Genomic DNA, 20,898 nt, shown 5'->3' with positions numbered 1-20,898 from the left:
GGGGGCGGCTGGGGTTGTAGCTCAGCACTTGCTTCACGCATGTGAGGCACTGGGTTCAATCCTCAGCACCACATAAAAATAAGTAAAAAAAAAAATAAAAATATTGTGTCCACCCATAACTAATTTTTTTTAAAGTAAGTTCTTCCCCCTTCAGATCTGTTCTTGTTTTGAATATGCTGTATTTGGGAGCTTTTTATAACTATTATATGACAATGTATTGTTAAATGACTCCAGTTATCTTTAAAAGAATCATTCAATTTATTTTCTCTTTGATCTCAATTTTCTATTTTAATTTTCTATTAAAAAGATGTAGATCTCTCAAAATGAATGTCAAAGTAATTGTGCCTACGTTTAGGCAAATTTAGGGCTGAGAATTATCATTGGATAATACTTTTAAGCTGGTCTGGAAGCAGAGATTTTTTTTAAAAATGGAAGGTAAATTAGAGCTCAACTGTGGTTCAATGTTCTTATTTTGAAGATGAGGAAACTGAGACACATGGAGATTATACTTATAGTTCTATGGGTTACATAAAGATTTGTGAAACATCCCCAGATATCAGACTGAAAACACAATATTTTCACCTTCCCTAGGGAAAAAACATTAGTGGGTGAGAATAATTGGGAGGCATTCAAGAAAGAATTACAATAAGACCTAAAGGGTTCATTAAGGGAACAAAAACAGAGCTTCTTCCACATCCTCCCCAAAACTTATGCATCAGTAACATTTGGAGAAAGAAAAATCAAGTACTTTAAACTTTCCAATGGATGTTAGTTTCTAATCTACAATAAATCCAACAAATATTTGTTATTTTATTAATGCAAAGATCTGCTAAATTTAGAGTTGAATTCAAATGGCTATTTTAATAATTGGTATTTATATTCTCATAAAACCAGTTACTTTCTTCAGTTATTCATTTTTATTCATCCAGCCAATCATTGGGTATACCCCCCACCCCACCCATGATGCCCCATCTCAATCAATCACCTGTGACACTCTGTTCCTTTCAGTGCTGCTGACTGTGTTCTAGTCTCCACAGTCCATCATGATACTCCTCCCCTTTAACATGGATTTTCTGATTTTTCTCATGTCTCAACTACCCATTCTGCAAGGCTATTTCTAACCTTAGAATCTATTCATTATCAACACTGTCAACTATTCCTATTTCTATGGTCTAGAAATATAAATTGGAATTCAAAATGTTGTTATGAGTCCAAAACAATAGAATCAATTTATGATAATCAATTTAATTCATTTTGGAAATTAGTTCTTTGGAAGGTTAGTTTTCTATGCCTTTCTTATCACCTAATTGCCAGGCTCACATTTTCAATCACCTATCATATGTCTAAGTAGTCTGATTCTAAGTCACACTCAATGTCCAAACTCAGGCAATCATTGTAGGGAACTGCATTATTATTTCCCTGAAACTTCCTATTGAGACTTTTGTAGGTTTGGAGACAAAGATGATCAGTTCACACAAAGTTTCAAAAGGCATGTTCTCTCCTTCAGTTTACCCTAGTTACATAATCTTAGCTCACATCCATGCAGAAATAGGAATGCTGTTCTGACCCTTTCACCCCTTTCAGCTCTTGCTTACAATTTTACTCCCACAATTTTAACCTTAAAATAGACTACTCAAGTAAATATTTAAGAATAGTTACAGACACTAAATAGATCCAGCTATTTTTAATAGACACTTATCTATTACCAACTGCTCTGGTAAATTTCAGGACTGAGCAGTTTCTCAGGACATGGCACTGAAACCTAAACAGTCCTGAAAAAGCCAGGATGGTTACTTATTAAAAAAAAATTATAAGTACTTGTAAGATAGGTCCCTGAGTCTAGATGGATATCCCTGGATGTTGACATTGCATTGACATTGCATCACTGAACCCAATGACTAAAGAGGAAGACAGTGAACCTCAGAGCATTTGTTCCCATGCTAAGTCATCTACATACAGATTCCTGAGTGCCACCACCCTAGATTGGCCACATCAGAAATTCCTGACTTGAGCATGAGGAGAATCTGTCATTTCAAACACTGCCCCAGACTAGTCTGAGGAATAGCTTTTGGAAACCACTACCCTTCAATATCCTATACTTTAAAATAGCAATATAAATTTACTGTTTAGAGATTACTTTTATGGTATTAGAGTATCAAAATGAAAATAATTTTTTTCATGGTATGTGCAACTAGAAGAAAACCTCATCAAACCCCTCCCACTTTTAGAAAAAGACCATGCAGCTGTCCCTCAGTTTCTCTGGGAAATTGGTTCCAGAACCCCAGCAGATACATTGTTCAGGGATGCCCAAGTCCCTCATAAAATGGTGTAGTATTTGTAAATACCCATCCTTTATATTGTCTGTAGATTACTTGTGATATCTAATACAATATAAATGCCACATGAACAGTTATACTACAGTATTTGGAGGATAAAGACAAGAAAATCTAACCTGTTTATATTTTATGCAGATGAATTTTTAAAAAATATTTTGGGGGCTGGGGATGTGGCTCAAGTGGTAGTGCACTCGCCTGGCATATGTGGGGCACTGGGTTTGATCCTCAGCACCACGTAAATATAAAATAAAGATGTTGTGTCCACCAAAAACTAAAAAATAAATATTAAAAAATTCTCTCTCTTTAAAAAAAATATATTTCTGATCCATGGTTAATTCAATCTCCAGATGTAAAACATGTGGATAAGAAAGGTAATGGTATAATTCCCAGTATCTGTATATTTCAAAACTTCTATCATGTCCTTAGACACACATGGAGGCCTGGAGCTGGTTTCAAATAGATGCTAGAAAGATATGAATGATCTATAAATTAAAAAAAAAACTCTAAGGAAAGGAATAGAAAATGAAGAGATGGGTCAGTGGAGAACATAGGGTAAAGCTTAAGCACAAGGAGGAAAAAAAAAACACCTGTGCAGGGACTTTTTTAAACAGAGATGTCTAACATTCCAGGTTAAAGCTAATTAGATCACTGCTCTGTCAATCTCTCCACTATATACACTCTCTCTCTCTCTCTCTCTCTCTCTCTCTCTCTCTCTCTCTCTCTCTCTCTCTCTCTCTCCTCCTTTGTAAATATTGCTGTTTAATCTAATTTTGCTTTCTTCTGTTGGCTTTAAAGAAAAGGGAGGGTGAAGGATGTCTATGTTTCCATTTCTAAAGAGTGAAGTGCGGACAACAAGCACAGAACTGGCAGAAAACACCTGAGCCAAACTGTTTCAAAGGAAGCAGTGACCGTGAGAACATGAAGGAATTTGGAAATTTCACAACATCCATGGGACACACATCAGAGCTAGAAAAATACAAATATTTAATATTTTTAAATTTTCTGTATCCCCAAAATGTCCTGTATTTAATATATTATAATTTTATTTTAATGCTATTATAATCTCTCTGTCGATCTATAAAGATATTCCCTATCATTTAATAATGAAGATAAATTTATATACAACCCTTTCCTGATTAATTGTAATAAAGCAACTTCAACATAATAGACATAATACTCTTCTTCAGCTCTTCTTTAAAAAAAAAGGTTCAACTTCATATATAATGGATTTATATGCATTCTTAAATTCCACACCACTTTATTAAAGGGAATTATTTAATTTTCCCTATTCAAACCATTTATTTTCTTGGCTAGTTATAAAATCCAACTTGTTTGAGAGAAGATTCACTATATCCAAATTGTGCAGTTTCTAAAGTAAAAATTCAGAAGTCTGTCTAGTGACTGGTATCACATATGAATCCATAGATACCATGAATCATTTTATATAAGCCAATGTAAGCACATGGAAACAAATGGAAATGAGGTAGGACAGAAGACAGGACAGGTAGGAAGCAGGAATGTGGGGCAACACTAGAGTAGCCACAATTTAAATTCTAGATTTAAAGTCCACTTTTGTATGGACTTAAAGTCTCAATTTAAAAGTCACTTTCACATACCTTGACCAGAAAAAAAAAAACACCATTAAATCATTTATTAGATCTTATCCACAGGTGCACTAATATATCAAAGAAGAAAAGAAACCCCAGCCCGTAATGGTCGACATGTCCGGTTACCTATGAAAGGAGAACTAAAAATACCCTTAGGTGATTTTACACATGTAAGTGTGGCTAACAGGCAGCTGTTTCATTGCTCTCCAAAGCCTGTACTCCTCCCGCCTCTCAGATGTGTGCACTTCTTTCTTTCACTTAGTAAATTTAATCTGCACCTCACTTTGACCCATCCTTAAGTTCCTTTCTGCAAGGACATCAAGGAACCTCACTGAGTTGAGGTTCACCGCCATCTGGGGAGAACTCCTCAGGTGTGATAAAGACTGAAAGAGACTTTTTAAATTAAAATAGAAATATAGTATATTTCTCTTCAGATTCATCTAAAGATGAGGTATTTGTCTGTTCACTAAACATGAGCCTCATGATAATACTTAAGATTTTACTGCAGCTAGAGGTGGATCTTCACTTCCTATATCTGATTCCCTTATTCATCCAAAAGAGGAGTTTAGGAAGCGGACAGGAACTTAAGAACTTAATTTGCTGTAAACTTTCATTATGACATAGTTTTTAAAGTTAGCATTAATGTATTGCTATAAAGTGCTAAATATTGTCAAAGGCTGTAGGTCAGCCATCCATTTAAAACATCACTGATTGTAAAGTTGTGATGTGTTTTAGTGTATAGCTTAAAATTAACAACATATAGCAAAGCATTTGCACCATGGGAGATGGAGTCAGCCTCATAAATTTTACAGCAAGACTGCTTGATGCTTACATTAATTAAATCTCAAACTTCTCACTCTTTCTTATTAGTCCAAGAAATACCACATGTACTTCAGTTTAGGTTTTCACATGCCATGGTGCATCTTCTTGGCTTTTGTTAGGTCTATATAAAGTCAAACCAGCTCAAGATTGCAAAGCTTTGTATACAGTAAAATGTGGGTGCCTAAGAAGAGCTCAACAGGAATTTTAAACTCTCTGATGCACACATTATTGTTGCAGAGCTCTGCTTTCTAAGAATTTCCCATTTCTTGGGCTGGTATTCAGTTTTCTAAACTGATATGTCAGATGGCTGTTTTCATTTTCCTGAAATTAATCATACAAAATTTCCAATATTAATGTGGTGATGGTCTAATAAACAGCAGTCAATTCAGGGCCGAAAGAGGAGGAGGAGGAAGAGGAGAAAGAGGAGGAGGAGGAGGAGAAATAGTCTTGTCAGTTGCTTAATTCACATGAAATCAAACATCCAGTTGATTGCATTGTTTTATTACTGACTCTGTTTGGGGTATAAATAATCTCAGACTCTAAGTTACAAATGTAGGTTAGAAAATATTTTTTTCTTTTCTTAACTTCTGTCTTTTTCTTGAATATGGAGCAATTGTTTTAAACAATTACATCATTTTCTTGGAGTTGCTGTGGGGACAATGGTAAGTGGAAGAAGAAAATTTGTGAACTTTACATGAATAAATACATTAATATGTAGGACTGGATTTAAAAGCCATTCTGAATTCTGCAAGAGTTCCATGACTAACTAGTGATAACCAAGAATAAGGCTTTCCTGCTTCATCTGTGCTTTCCCAATACTGCACATATATGTTGTAATTGCATAGCACAGTGACACTTAAATCAGTGAGAATCTTGCCAAAAAACTGTACTGTGAACTAAAGAGTAATTGCCATCAAGTAAGCAAACATAGCTCATTTTTTGCTGAATGCAATCTGATTTGAGTTCAAAGATATAATAAATGGATCTTAGGGAAGGAACTTGAGCAGCATGCTCAATTACACAGGAATGTCTCCTGAGCACCAGGCTACCCACATAAATATGTACCCCACACACTGCAGGGGCATGAAATCATGGACCCTGAGATAAATAAGAAAGATAAATTGATGGAAGCAGCTGGCCCTGACAGAGGACTGAACTGACAGTAGACCAGTTGGGGTCCAGTTGGATCCCCACTGGACAACTTGAAACGTGTAGCACCAGACACATTCCCGAACCTTACTCTACCTGGTTTAACCTGGGAATATAGCCTACCAAGGCCTCCATGATGGGGTTCTCCCTCTATCAGCCTTGTCCACTGGTGCCAACCACCTATCTGTGCCACCATAAGTTCTTAACTTTAGCATGAGGTCTCCAAACCACAGGACCTCAATCTGCTGTCCACTCTGTGACTCTTCACTCTGGTTCAGATGCTTCCTTCCCAGCTTCCAAGTCTCAAGTCACCAATTTTGTTTTTCAGTTTAACAACTTAGATTAGATCATGGAGTGTTTCTAAATGCTAGGCACAAATATTGAATACTATTCACTTGAAACAGAGAGCCATCGTCAACACCTAAGATTATTGCTGAGAATGAACTGCAAAGTGAATTGAAGTAAGCATAAGTTGAAGGTAGAGATGCAAATTAGGCAGACCACATAAAAAATGGAAATAGGATGAGATAGCAGAAATTAAAAGTACAGGAGTACGAGAAAACATATTTCAGATATACATGTTTGTTAATATTTAAAGAGTATACAAGCACAAGTATCAAAAGTATAAAAGTATAAAAATAATGTAAGCCTTTACAGAAATGCTAATAAATGTATTTCAATACAATGTATTTCAGTACATTGCAAAAAAAAATTTGAGCAATTTTCCAAACTACAAAAAAAATTAATCTTGCTTGTGAATTTTGGCCATGCATTTGTGATAAAATAGGCATAAAAGGGCTGAAATTCACAAGCAAGATGATTGGGTATTTATGATGAAAGACAAAGATAATAAAGTTTATAAATTCATACTTACAAAATGATAATAGTGTATTTTAGCCTTGGAGGTATGTGTGTTTATGTCTCTAAAGGATTTCTCTATGAAAATAACAAGTTCAAAGGAGAATTCCACACCTACAGTTTTGCTTCTTGGATTCTATGTAGGCTTTGTCAAGGACCTGTAGAGACAGGTGTTTTGGGCTAATGAATTCATTTGAGCCTCTGCCTTACCTATTTACAAAGGGCAGAGGAAATTGCAAGGTAAGGGTCCTTTGCTGAAAATCAACTGCTCTCTACCTTCTTCTGTAATTTAAATGCAGTAGCAAGAACTGAAGGCTCTCAACTGCTTGAGGACACATCAGGAAACACTTGTAAATCAACCACTGAAGAGCTCTAGATCAGCTCACAATAACTTCTCTCCTTTGTGCCTGGCAGGAAGTGGAAAGTACTTTAGGCAGGTGCCAGGTGTCCCCTTCAGGTGTTAAAATATCCATGAAATGCCCTAGGGTTTCTAAAACACTGAGAAACCTAAAGTTAAGTGGCAAATAAGATTAAGAGCTTATCTTCAGGCAAAACAACCAGTTTAAAAGAAAGACTTTACGGGAGAGCAAGTTATTTCACAGATAGATCTCTAAGTCCCTAAAGAAAGAAAAGGCTGTTTGATTAAATCCGGTCATTTGCATTTTTCTACATAATCATCTTAGATCATGCACATAAGAGACAAAGTATGATTCAAACAATGAATAAAACTATTGCGGATGGTGAAGTTTCTCTCTTTAAAGTATATTAAAGACATCCCTCTTGAGTTAGTCAGTTTTGAATCACTGTGACCAAAATACCTGACAAGGACAACTTAGAGGAGGGAAAGTTTATTTGGGGCTCAGGGTTTCAGTAGTCTCAGTCCATATACAGCACATGCTATTGCTCCAGGCCTAAGGTGAGGCAGCCCATCATGCCACAAGGGCATGGCAGAGGACAGCTCAGTGACCAGTAAGCAGAGGGAGAGGGAAAGAGAGCAGGAAGGGGCAACAGGAAAGATAAGCACCCCCCTACCCAGGGCATGCCCTCAGTAACCCACCTCCTCAGGCCATGCTCCATCCACCTACAGCTACCACCCAGTTAGTCCATTCAAACTAGGATGGACACATGAGATTTCAGCTCTCACAGTAATCATTTCACCTCTGAACATTCCTACATTAACACAGGAGCTTTTGAGGGACAGCTCATATCTGTATCATAACATACTTCTACAAATTAATTCAAATTTTCCTATCAGAATTTCCTGTCAGATGAGACTTCTAATGTTTCCCTATCCAATATGTTACAGTCATTATAGACCCTATGGCTTGGCTTAGGATTTGCCTTTCAAAAATAAATTTATTTTTTTTCCTAATTATAAAAGTAACACATGGTTTGACTAGAAAATAAAATTTTATAAAAAAGAAAGTAAAGAACATGCATTAGCTCCCATCTTAGCCACCATATGCACATTGCTCTGGTGTCTTTCTACGTTTCTTTCTCTGCCTCTTTAAACATTGTGATATGCTCTTTTTTAAATGTTGTATTCACTTCGCTATATTTTCCTGTAGGAAAACTATAATTTTTAATATCGTCTTTAATCTTTAAGATGCTCATATAACCTTTAGTTATTTAATGGACTTAGATCTTTTCATTTAATTCTTTCTTGATTCTCAATATGATATTTGGGGCAGGGAAGAGGTCCCAAATATTTTTCCAAATAGTAAGCTAATTCTCCCAGTACTATTTGTTGAATGTATACTTTGTCCCATTAATGTATGTAAAGTCACTTTTAATACATATCAAATTCTTATAAATTCTGGGATATATATCTGGAGTCCCTGCTCTACCCTTTTGTCTTTTGGTATGTCAATACTGTGATTTTATGATGTTAGATCACATCATTGGTTCATTGGTTCTATAATACTCTTATTTTAAAATATTTCTGGACAAGTCTTACTACTTCAAGAAATTGTATCTTTCATTAGGATTGTATCCATTTATAAAATTAATTGAAGGAGATTTGACAAACTTACAGTATTGAATTCCCATTTGAGAACATGAATTATCTGCTGAATATATTCAAATCTTTGGGAATCCTCAGTAACAATATATCACCCACATTATTTCTTTTTAAGTTAATGCCTTGATATTTCATATTTTGTATCTCTACAAAAGAAGAATATTTGATTTGATTTGTAATTAGTTATTCTTGGCATAATTCATAAATTTTGATTCACTTTTAATGCTCAAAACTTTATTCCCCTCTTCTTTAAATTTCATGCCTCCCGGAAGGCACAGATTAGGTTGTGTTTCTCCTATGTGACAAAGGAAAAATGCAAAAGAGTAAGGGTTCCAGAATGAGACTGATCAAGATTTTAGACCCTGCTTTGGAATCTTATATTCTTCACTCATAAAATGAGAATTTCAACCTTTTGTGTGTGTGATGGTTGTGAGAATTAAATGAGATAATATAGGATATCCAGGCCATTATGTAGTAAATAGTAACCATTATAAAGTGTTATATTTAACTTCTATAATGTGCAACATTTTTCCAACCACACAAATGTAAAAAATTGCAACAGAAAGTGAAACCAGGTATTCAGATTTGTATATTCATTCAATAAAGACGAAAAAAAGGTAATTTAGTTTAGTGGTTAGGAACACCCACACTGTATCCCATCTTCCTGGGTTCAGATCTTAGCTTCACCATTTATTAGTTATGGGACTTTGAGTAAGTCCCTTAACCTGCTATGTTTCAGTTTGCTTAATGTAAAATGGGGATAACAGTGGTATCTCCCCCATAGGGTGGCTGTCATAATGAATGAGTCAATGTATATGACAGTCTAAAGAGGATGTGAAAAGCCACAGGCACTACATAAGAGGCTGCCATTTTTCTTATAATCATCTTACTATCATCACTCATTAAGCTTTGTGATATACTAAGTACCGAGTGGGATACAATAGTAAACAAAAACTGACCTGTCCCTTGGGTCATAGAGTGACACCAGGGCTAAGATCTGGAAGATAAATGGGAGTGAATTAAGTAAGCAAGGTACATAGAAAGAGTACAAGAGCAGGTGATAGCAATGGCAAAAGCCCAGTAATGGGGAGCAGAACAGCACAAAGGGTCAAAACAAGGCCAAGGAGGCTGAGACTGAGGCAGCAGGCTCTCTCAGAGGAGGGCCAAGAGGAGACCAGAGACCCTGCCAGCTACACAGAGTCAATTTATCTTCTTCCTAAGAACAATGGAAGCCATAGAAAGGTGGCATAACCTGATTCCCTATTCAGAAATAGCACTAGGTCTGGAGACCCGATAAGAAGGAGGAAAGCATAGATGGGAAGGTCATTCGGGAGGTAATTTCATAGGTTGGACAGGAGTGTACAGTGGCATGGGCTCAGGTGTTAATGAAGAAGGGGAAACATGAAAGCACTTGAGACTATTAGAAGACAAAATTAACAGGATTTGGATATGGGAGCTGAAGCAAAGAGTGGTGCTAAAAGTGACTTCTAGGTTCCTGGTTTCTATATTTGCATCGGTCCTGATGCTGTTCAGTGAGCTAGGCAAGACTGTCTACACCAGAAATGTGGTGTCCCAGTAAGAACTTCACACTGGCCTAATGGGCAATCAACACAGTGTGTCTCTTCCTATTGAGACAGGTCAATGAACTTCTACTAGCCTTCTCTTCCTAAAACTCTGGGTGCGCTCTTGACACTATGAGACTACTCTGTCTGACTTGTAGCATTTGTATGTTCAGATTTAAGGATCCAACATTGGGTTGTCCTTAGTCAATTATTAACAAACTTCTTGGATATAGGGTATGGTGCAGGAACTGGGGAAGGAGGTGGCATAAGAGTTGTTTCCATGACAGACATGGTTCCATGGCTGACTTCAGGGTGGGGAGGCAGCTCAGGGATACAGCACTTGCCTACCATGCATGAGGCCCTGAGTCCTATCCCCAATGACACACACACACACACACACAGAGAGAGAGAGAGAGAGAGAGAGAGAGAGAGAGAGAGAGAAAGAGAAACAAAACAAAACTGACTTCAATCATCTCATTTGCACATTCCTAGTATCATCCTCTTACTAAATATGATAGTCTGCCTTTAATATAAACATAGGAAAATATAACTCTTCTCCTCTCCTCTCTAATTCTACCTTGCGATTCCTCTACACTGTTGTTTGTTTTCAAATGCTGTCAACAATGAAGGAATATCACTGCAGAAGACATGTTACCAGACCCTAGAACTGGTAATTCATAAAATAGGAATGCCCATAAAAAATGACTTAGAAAACCGTCCCCATCTGCTTTCTCTATACTTTGTGACATACCCTATGAGTGTTTCTTGAAATCATTGTATAATACATTTTCAAAATTAAGTGAAATCAAGCACATCACAAATAGTAACAGGAAGCAAGGTTTCTTAAAACCTTTATTTCAGTAATGAGATAGGTGTTCTGTGTTGTCATACACCATAAATTATTAATCTAGAAGGTAGTTTTAAAACATTTGAAACTCACTAACTTGTTTTAATTCTCTTATTTTACAAATGCTGAAACTTGGACCAAGAGACCAAGTGAGTTTCCCAGTTCCAGCAGATCATGGCAGAGCCAGAAAAGGACCCCCGAGTTACTTAATACCATGACTTTCCCTTTATGACATGGTGCTTCTTTTTGGCCACACTTTCTTTCTTGTTTTAATTACATTCCATCAATGATAAGTAAAATTCAAAGGAGTCTCTAAATGAGATTTCCCATGAGGAATTAAAAACCTTGAAGAAATAAGTGAATTATGGAGAGATGAATAACAGGAAGGTATAAGTTATGTGAAAGTTGTCTCAATCCAATGGGAAACTGTATCAGGGAAAACCAATAGCAGAGAACCATGTTTTTTGGTTGACCTGGCAGAAATCAAAGAATTTTGTCATAAATACTTAAATTTTAAAAGAACAAAAACTAAAAATAGATTAACTATAAGATGCATATACTTAAAATAAGTATAGTATCTGTGTGTAGTACTGGAGCACTCAATGAAACAGGAAAACAATTGTTGAATGTAGAGCACAGTCAAATCCTCTGGATGACTGACTAGGTCTTTCACTTTTCTTCCCAATTTTAGGGGTCACTGCACAGGCATAGGTATAATGCCAGCGCCTGATTAAAGCGGGTCGCAATCTGTCTTGAGAGTTTCAGTGCCATCCTTCACAGGGACAGGGACCAGACAAGATGACCTCTCTTGTTGCCTTCCAATTAATTCAGGTGGCCTCTGCTTCTACCAGACATCTTCAGGGAGGATGCAAACTGAACCCTCACTCCAACTCCTCAACAGGGATCAGTCAACGCAGAGGCTGCAGACTGTTTAGTGGATAAGCAGGATTCATCTTGCAGTTATAATTTTTTGATTTATAGCTTGTTTCCAAGTATTAGTTCCCTAATAATCTAAACTCCATGGAGCACAGGGGCTGGATCTAACTCCTCTGAGCTCTTGCTGGTCCTGGTACAACACCCTAATACATCTTAAACTAATGTCAATGTTTGTAAACTGACCTGAACTGAGATTCTTGATAAAGAAGTATATATAAATAAGATAGTCCTAATTATCTTTCCATAGGCTCTTGTTCACTTCCAATATTCTATGAAGTACCATGCTAGGAAGCTATTATAAGACATATTAAAGTACAACTATAAAACATTGGTCAAATAAACTAAATCTATACCTTCTATTTTTATGTTCATCAAAGATAGTCGGAAGGAGTATTTATTTTTGTTTGTTCTTTTGCGGGGGGTGGGGGGGCAGGTATTCCTCTTCAAATGGACTAGCAGGACAATTTCCATAATAGAGGAAATAGATCATCTGAGACTAACCACCTTAGACAGTGTTGAAACAACAGATCCAAGATGAGGTGAGTGCTCACATGACAGCTCATTGCAAACGCTCATAAATCAGCAACCTGTGGTTGTATTTCAACACTTCCCAAATAATAAATAAAACATCAGTATCCATTAAGCAGAATACATACATAGCATTACCTATGATCAAAAAGTGAGGCTTTTGACTAAAAATTTAACTAACAATGGAAATGGAGTGAATTAATTTGATGAGTCTTTCCTAAAAGGAAACCTAACTAATATAATATGTGATATTCTTCCACAGTGCATATGAACTAAATTATAGCCCTTGGTTTACCTCTAGGTTCCATAAGGACCTAGAAAACATTCCAAAACAGAAGTAGAATTCTGGCCCAGGAAAAACTGAGCGAACAACCCAGAATCTATTCTAACAACAAACTCTGATTTCACCTTGAGAGATGGAACAAGACCTATGAGACTCTCTCATTATTACCCTTGTATGCAAATACAGAGAAAAAAATTGAAAATATTTTCATCTTTAAACTTTTATACATGCAAATTCAAAAAAGAATTGAAAATATTTTCATCTTTTAACTTTCATCACATGCTTTGAAAATCAAAACATATTTTGTGAGAAAAATTATAAATAGAAATTTGATAAATTTAGAATTAATGTGAAAATCATAGCCCTAGATACACTTTAAATTTATTTCTAACAAGTCTGTTTTCCTCAGTGATTTATTTTTGATACCTAAATTATGTTACTGGTACCAAGGACTAGATAGAAAATAGAGAAGGCTTGATGAAATTACATTTAGATATAAAGGTTCAAGGGTATAAATGTTCAGAAATAGCCTTCTTCTTAGAAGCTGAAAGAAGACCTAGGATTTATAGGAATCTGCATAAGCCAACCACCATACTAGACAAGTTGGAAATGTTGCTGCATAACTTGAAATAAGTCTGGGAGGCAAGATTTATTATTCCCATTTTTGTATAAGAAAACAGTCTCAGAAAAAAAAAAAACAACAACAACAATCTGCCCATTACCACAAACTTAGAAGACACACAGTCAAGTGTCCATATTGTGTGTAGCTCTACTTCAATTGTTCTTCTTTTTCTTATTACAACTAATGTCTATATAAAGAATAAGCCTACAAATAATGTTCTGAATTTAGATGATGATATAACTGTGACCAGATCCTTGGATAGACACATCTCATTTAACATCAGTCCTTTAAGCATCTAGTAAACATTTTCCTTTAACATTCTATTACAGTCTTGATATTCAGATTCCACATAAAGTGGTATCTTGTTTTTAATTTGTGAGTTTTCCAATAGTCAAATGCTTTTAGGAATGAGACATCCTCAGGTATTGGAAACATCTGGTAAACCACTCACTGCTTCAGAGCCAGGCTTCTTAGAAGACCATTTGTGACCCTACTACATCATTGCAGTATACATCCTGACTCCTGCAACCTGACTTGGGCCCAATCACACAAACCATGGCTACCTGGGTGGAGATCATTGGTTGTACCCTGATACTAATCCACCACTTCTTACAATGCATTAGGACACCATATAGCAGGTCTATAGCAGGACACAGTGCTGACCAGATCAAGGACTTCATTTTCCAGCCTCCTTTGCAGCTAATTTTAGCTGCCAATAGCTCATAGGCCAATGTATAATGTGGCAAATTTTATGAGCCTTTCTTAAAAGACACAGTTATATAGCCTTTGCCTCTTTATCCTTTTTCATCCTTTCCTCCATTCTGCCACCTAAAACCCTGATGTGATCACTAGAAACTCACCTGATATCTAGAACCAAGAGCAAAGCACTGGACCCTAGAGATGGCAAAGCAATGAACTAGAAGGAGCTGTGGTCCCTGAGGCCTGTGTAGGGCAGAACCACCCCATCATTCCTGGACGGCTTTGTCTTAATTGTACCAGGCAAAAAAATTAAGTTCTACCTTGTTGAAACAGGTGTCATTTCCACTCTCTGTTACCTATAGCTGGGAATAAGCCTAAATGATGTAAAACCAAGCTCTTTCTTCATTTAAGTCCAAGGACAGTGACATGTTCATCCCCACATTTTGACTTTTAATTCTACTAGTCTTTCGAGGTTGCCTAGTACAGTAGGAAAAACTTTAAATTTATCATAAAAATTCCTCTTATATCTCTATTATGTCTGACAAATAATGTAACCTCTCATAGTTTCAGTGTCATCTGTGAATGAGGGGATAATGACCCCCTACTTCAAAATGCGAAAACTATGATTTCTGCAGTATTCTTGACCTATTTTCATAAAAGTCATTTAAGACATTTAATTTTAAATGCCTTTTAACCTGAGTATCTCTATAATTTTGCCTCCTCACTGAATCAATGAACATTCTGAGTGCCTTCAAATAAACCAATTACTGTTCAACTGGTGAATGGATAAAGAAAATGTGGTGCACATACACACTCAAATACTATTCAGCCATAAAAAGAATAAGATCATGTCATTTGAGGTAACATGGATGGAACTGGAGATCATTACATTAAGCGAAATAAGCCAGGCACAGAAAGACAAGTATGACGTGATCTTACTTATATGTGGAATCTAAAAATATTGATCTCATAGAAGTTGAGAATCAAATGCTGGTTACCAGAATCCAGGCAGAGGAGGAGGGAGGGAGGGACAGAAGTGTTGATTTATGGGTACTAAGTTACAGTTAGATGGGAACCAGAAGTTTTGGGGTGCTATTGCACAGTAGAATGTCTATAGATTACAAAAATGTACTCTATATAGCAAGAAGCTAGAAGAAAGTGTTTTGAAATGTTTCATCATAATGAAATAGTAAATGTTTGAGGACATAAATATGCTTAATTTGATTTAAACATTTCCCAATGTTACTTGAATTGAAACATGATACTCCATTAAGATGTACTATCTTTATATTTTTGTATATGTCAATAAATAAATAATATAAGAAAGAAAATAAAAACTTTAAAGACACTCTCCCTTTTGTTTGTTTGTCTTTTTCAAAAGATATCTTTGCATCCTATTTAATTCAAAGCAACGCCTTTAATGGTCCACAAGGACAAGGACTATGGTTTTTTAATTTGTTTCATCTCGAGTGCACACAGTAACATCTCACCAAATGTTAGTGCTCCCTCTCCAAACCTCCATATTAGTCATTCCAGTGGCAAAGGGTCCTTCCCATTGCCACATAATGAAAAGCGACAGGTAGAGTTTAGTCTTACCTTTATAGGCCACCTCATGGCAACCTTTTGTCTTTTATTTTCCAATTATAATCCTAAAACAACAAGTAGTTATTCTATTTCACACTCTTATAATCTCATAGTAAATACAGTAAATAAATAAATAAGACAAGTTCTCCAAAGTGGTTATAGTGGGCATGTATGGAATTTCAGTCGATTTGTTGGATGTGATACCCTAATTTAGAAGTAGATCAGTTGAGTTTACAAAGGTTTCTGAACTGTGTGACTATTTTCCACTCTTTTCTCAATTAACTTCATATGGTAATTTTCAGTGCCATATTTTTTTCAATTTGTAAATGTTACTTTTTGACACAATATTGGCTCTTCCCTGCCCCCGTATTTAGTACATGTCTCATCCAGAGGAAACAAAGTTGGTCTCCAGTGCCTCTTGCTTTTGCAATTCTAGCTCATTTTTCTCTTCTGAAGAATCATCATTCAGATACTCTCATTCTTGCGCAACAAGTGTCCCACACCAGCAAGGCAGACTGCTTCACATAGAAGTTTTAATAATGGATGCTGCCCCAGGGTACCAACCAGAGAGCATTCTGTTAACACTTATTCACTTCTAGACTCTACACCATCAGGTCCAGAAGTTGTACATATACAGGAAAGAACAACCAAAAAATATATGGGCATGTAATTTAACTATGCAGAAGATGACCCTCTTACCAGATTGCTAGGAGTCAACAGGAAGAGGAAAGAAAATGATTGTACAGTGTTCTCTTAATAATTGGATACCAGTCATTTTAAGATAAGTGAGCACATTTAACTTTTAAGCAATTTGTTATGTTCTACTCTGCTAATGGAAAATATCTTTCTTCAAAAATAAAATTTCACATGAAAACATATTGTGAAATGAATTACTTTTCCCTCCCAAACTAAGAAATTGTCCCCCAAGATTCCTCTATTCACATTGCACTTATAAAATACTTACAAAATAATAGTTGCTATTCTGGCTGAGAAATTTATTAATTAAATTGGTATTTATTAAGGTTTTGCTCCATTTTAACTTCTTTTTAAGCTTTCTTATTTTGACTTACTGTAACATCGACTTGCCTAACTCAATTTAATATAAACCTTTTATTTCTATTTTTGGATACTTGATATTTTCTTACATATATATATGTGTGTGTGTGTGTGTGTGTGTGCGTGTGTGTGTGTGTGACTGTGTCTCAATTATACAACTTCTGCAACTAAGGAAAATTTCACTGGGATTCAATCTTTAGTTAATTTAATTAGTATTCAGAGAAATTTCTAAAAGTTTTTGTTTGTGATCAGTTTTATTCTCTTAGACACAAATATCACCTGAAAAATCAAACATACCACAAATACCTAATAACAAGGGAAATCCCTCCACCTAATTCTTTCTATCTTAAAGTACCAGCCTTGAAAATGGACTTGCTTCTTACTTTCTGCCATGAAACTTCAGTCAAATCCAACAAAAACAGCAAGTTGCCTGAACATTGTAACATTTAAAAATCTCCTTCAGCCAGGCACAGTGGCGTACACCTCAAACCCTAGTGGCTCAGGAGGCTGAGGCAGGAGGATCGCAAATTCAAAGCCAGCTTCAGCAAAAATTGAAGTGCTAAGCAACTCAGCGAAATCCTGTCTCTAAATAAATACAAAATAGGGCTGGGGAAATTATCAGTGGTCGAGTGTCCCCGAGTTCAATTCCAAGTAACAACAACAAACCTCTTTCAAATATCCTTTGCATTTATTTTATTCATTCTCCACCATCTTCTTAGTATTTACCTTATTTTAGTCTCATTTGATTAGCTCTTATGTCCTAGAATGTAGACAAAATTCATTCTCCCTCCCTACCTATTACAATGATCAAAAAAGTACTATTACATTAAAAGACATAGAAAATCAATTATCTTTTACCCTACCAAGGACTTTATCATAACTCTGCAGGTAAACATATAATTACTAGCATACCAAGAAAGCATTTGGACTAATTAGACATATACTGTAGTAAATGATCCACAGATTATGCCTTTGAGAAGGCTATCAGTTTGGTTAGGTCAATTTTTAAAGCATCAATTGAGAGAGAGAGAGAGAGAGAGAGAGAGAGAGAGAGAGAGAGAAAGCACTCTGTAGCTTTGTTTTGTAAGCAACGTAAATGCAGCCTTAGTGAAAGACAAGCTATTCTTCACACAGAAATAGATTTTTCCTATTGTCCAGAATATATGTGAAACCCGTAATATATGTCATTCTAACTTTGAAACAAAGTTTTTCTGAGCTATCTACATATTATCAGGGAAGAGAGAAAAATAGAACAAAGAGCAAACAGATTACGAATGACTACAGATGGAGAAACCAAACATTTTGTTTCAAGTATATGTGTCATGTCTCTACAATATGATTTATAGCATGTAGTAGGATAATTGCTATAAACATCTTACATATATTACACTTATTTTGCATTTCTTCCTTGCCAGAAGCCATACTGAAATCTAAAATAGCCTAATAATATTCAAAAGACCAAAAAAAATCACAATGATCCACAAAAACAGAATAATTACTATTCAGTGGGGAGAACAACAGAGGGATTTTCTCCAGCTGTAATCAGTTTATAATTATGGCCCTGTAAACAAGGCAACATATAAAGAAACAGCAAGAAACTCCTAGTCAGCTTCAATGTTATAAATTTATGGCAGCTTCGAGCTTTTTATCTTCACGGCCCTGACAGATGATGGAAACTCTGCTGTTCTTAGGCGGCTGCTCTCTTCATCAGGACCAACATCCAGTTGTACAGGTTAATGTTCCACAGAAGTTAATTTATTTTTAAAAAATGTTGAAACCCCATAGACCATGACAAATAACATAGGTTAAAATATAAATAACTAAAACTGAGCATCAGGAGAAAGTAGTTCCTTATTTGTTGGTGACAAATAACAAGCTTGAAGAAATATGAAAAATGCTCTCCCTAAAATAGATGGATATTATCCGATATCATGACTTGTTAAAATTATGTCATTCTAGTGGAACAGGAACTACAGGTCGCCTCTGCTATTCCAGCCAGTTACTTCTTCTACCCTGTGAGTGACTTTGGGGACCAAGTTTGCTATGTGGGTTACATCATATAGATCAGATCAATATTTCTGCAAAAGGAAGAAGATGAAGTGATTCAAAGACTTGAATCACTAAACTGCTTCCCAGCTGGCACTTTATAATAGGAAATACAAATATTTTATTTGTTTAATTCCAAAACTGGTCTGTATGAGAACATACACTTAAAGTCATTATAATGATAGACTACATTTTTTAAAAAAGCAAACGAAAATGGATATTACTAGCATGGTAAGTATATATTAAGACCTCTTAAGATATATTCTTAAGTGGATATATTCTATTTCCTAAGGAGAAATTTATGTTTATGTCACTTCATAAGGATACAACAGACAACACAGCCATTCACAGCAAAAATTTAAATTATATGTTGGAAATACAGTTTTTGCATTAGTAATTATTCATATTGTTGTATTAGCCATTGTTTTAAACTATTATATTAGCATTTTATTTAAAAGTTTACTGTTTCCTTAAGGACTAAGTCCTAGAGGTAAATAGCTACTTTCATATGGCTGTGCTAAAAAAGTCAGAGAAGAGGTATTTGCCAAATCCGAGACCATCCTTGGACTCAGGACTGCACTAATGGTGGCAGGAACATATGGTGAGAACAGTCTAGATTCCAAACAAGTGAAGGTGAATGAGAAAGAGCAGCAGCAAGGTCCCATAAAGTGCGTATACAGACACGAATGCCTGGTGGCTCAGTTGGTGAGAATCTGGGACTTGGAGTAGAATAACTTGCCATGAATGTCAGGGGGTGCCCGCTGCTTTGCTAGACTGCAATCGTGTCAGATGCCTTTCCTGTGAGGGAGGAAATGTGAGATTCTCATTAACTCATTAACTCTGAGGCCTCTAGGGTGCGATTTGATAAACAAGAGTGCTGGACTTCTATGTGGAATCTAAGCATCTGTTGAAATGAACCATTCATGCTAAAGTGCTAATCTTACTAATATACACTGTTACCCACCTGAACAATGTGAAACAATGACTTCTACATCTGATATATGCAGTTAGTGCACTAAATGGACAGAAAGCAAGAAAAAGACCTATTCAGATATGGCACATGGTTCTTCAGAATATTACATGACTACATTTTTACTTAAAAAAAAAAAATAACCTTACATGGAGATGGCATGCTTAGATAATTAAACATCTTGGCTTGCCACCACCTTTCTTTGCCCACATGTACTTTATGACTTCTTTCAGAGTTACTATTATCTTTCTACCTTCCGCACTGTATTCAGTCCTGAAATGCAAAGCATTGTCTGTATTGTTTCACATGAGGCAGCTTTCCCAGATCGGTTTTTTTGAAGTCCTGGGAGGTTGCCAACTTGAGGTGGTGACTCACCCTTTGAGCTCTGCATACATTCAGGCACAGAAGCAGCAGAGCTCTCCTTTCTCCTTGCTCAGGAGTTCAGAGTGGTAATACAGTGCACAGGCCTGGGCTCAACAGCACAAGCCTTTAATGATCTTCCCAAGTGTTTTGCCCACGATTATAATTTGTCTCCATCAAGTGCAAAATCGTCTTTGGGGCACAGCTTGTGGGTAAAAGAATGATAGGGTTGGTTAACTGAATTCCATGGAAATAAAAATGCAACTCTAAAACAGATAAGCATCTGTTTTAATCAGGCTATTAATCACTATCCTGAAATTAACATGTAATTGCAAATAAACAGGGTTCTTCTGGAAAGATGGAGAGATAGAAACAGAGGCTGAATAGGTACACCTGTGTATTCTCTGCTCCTTCTCATCAAGGGTGTAAGCTTGCTGATGCTGAGTTTGCCTCAGAAATCAGGAGTGCCCAGTATTTATAAATATTCTTTCAATGAAAACCCATAGATTTTTAAGTAAAAAATTCCAGAGGGGTGATTTAAAAGATTCATGGTACATGCAAAATGCTGTTCTTATTCCAGTATCTGGCAGACAGTACTCTAGAGAGTAAGGTT

At 36.1% G+C, this 20,898-nt stretch overlaps 1 protein-coding gene across 2 annotated transcripts in view; it reads right to left on the bottom strand.

Moving 5' to 3' along the window:
• Window positions 1-20,898, bottom strand: part of GRM8 (glutamate metabotropic receptor 8) — a 765,391-nt gene that overhangs the window by 280,248 nt on the left and 464,245 nt on the right. The window lies entirely within an intron of this gene.

Source organism: Spermophilus citellus (genome assembly GCF_964194105.1).
Source record: "Spermophilus citellus genome assembly, chromosome: 3".
Taxonomy (NCBI): Eukaryota; Metazoa; Chordata; class Mammalia; order Rodentia; family Sciuridae; genus Spermophilus; species Spermophilus citellus.
The sequence above is the reverse complement of the archived record's forward strand: the minus strand, read 5'-3'. Positions and strand labels throughout refer to the sequence as shown.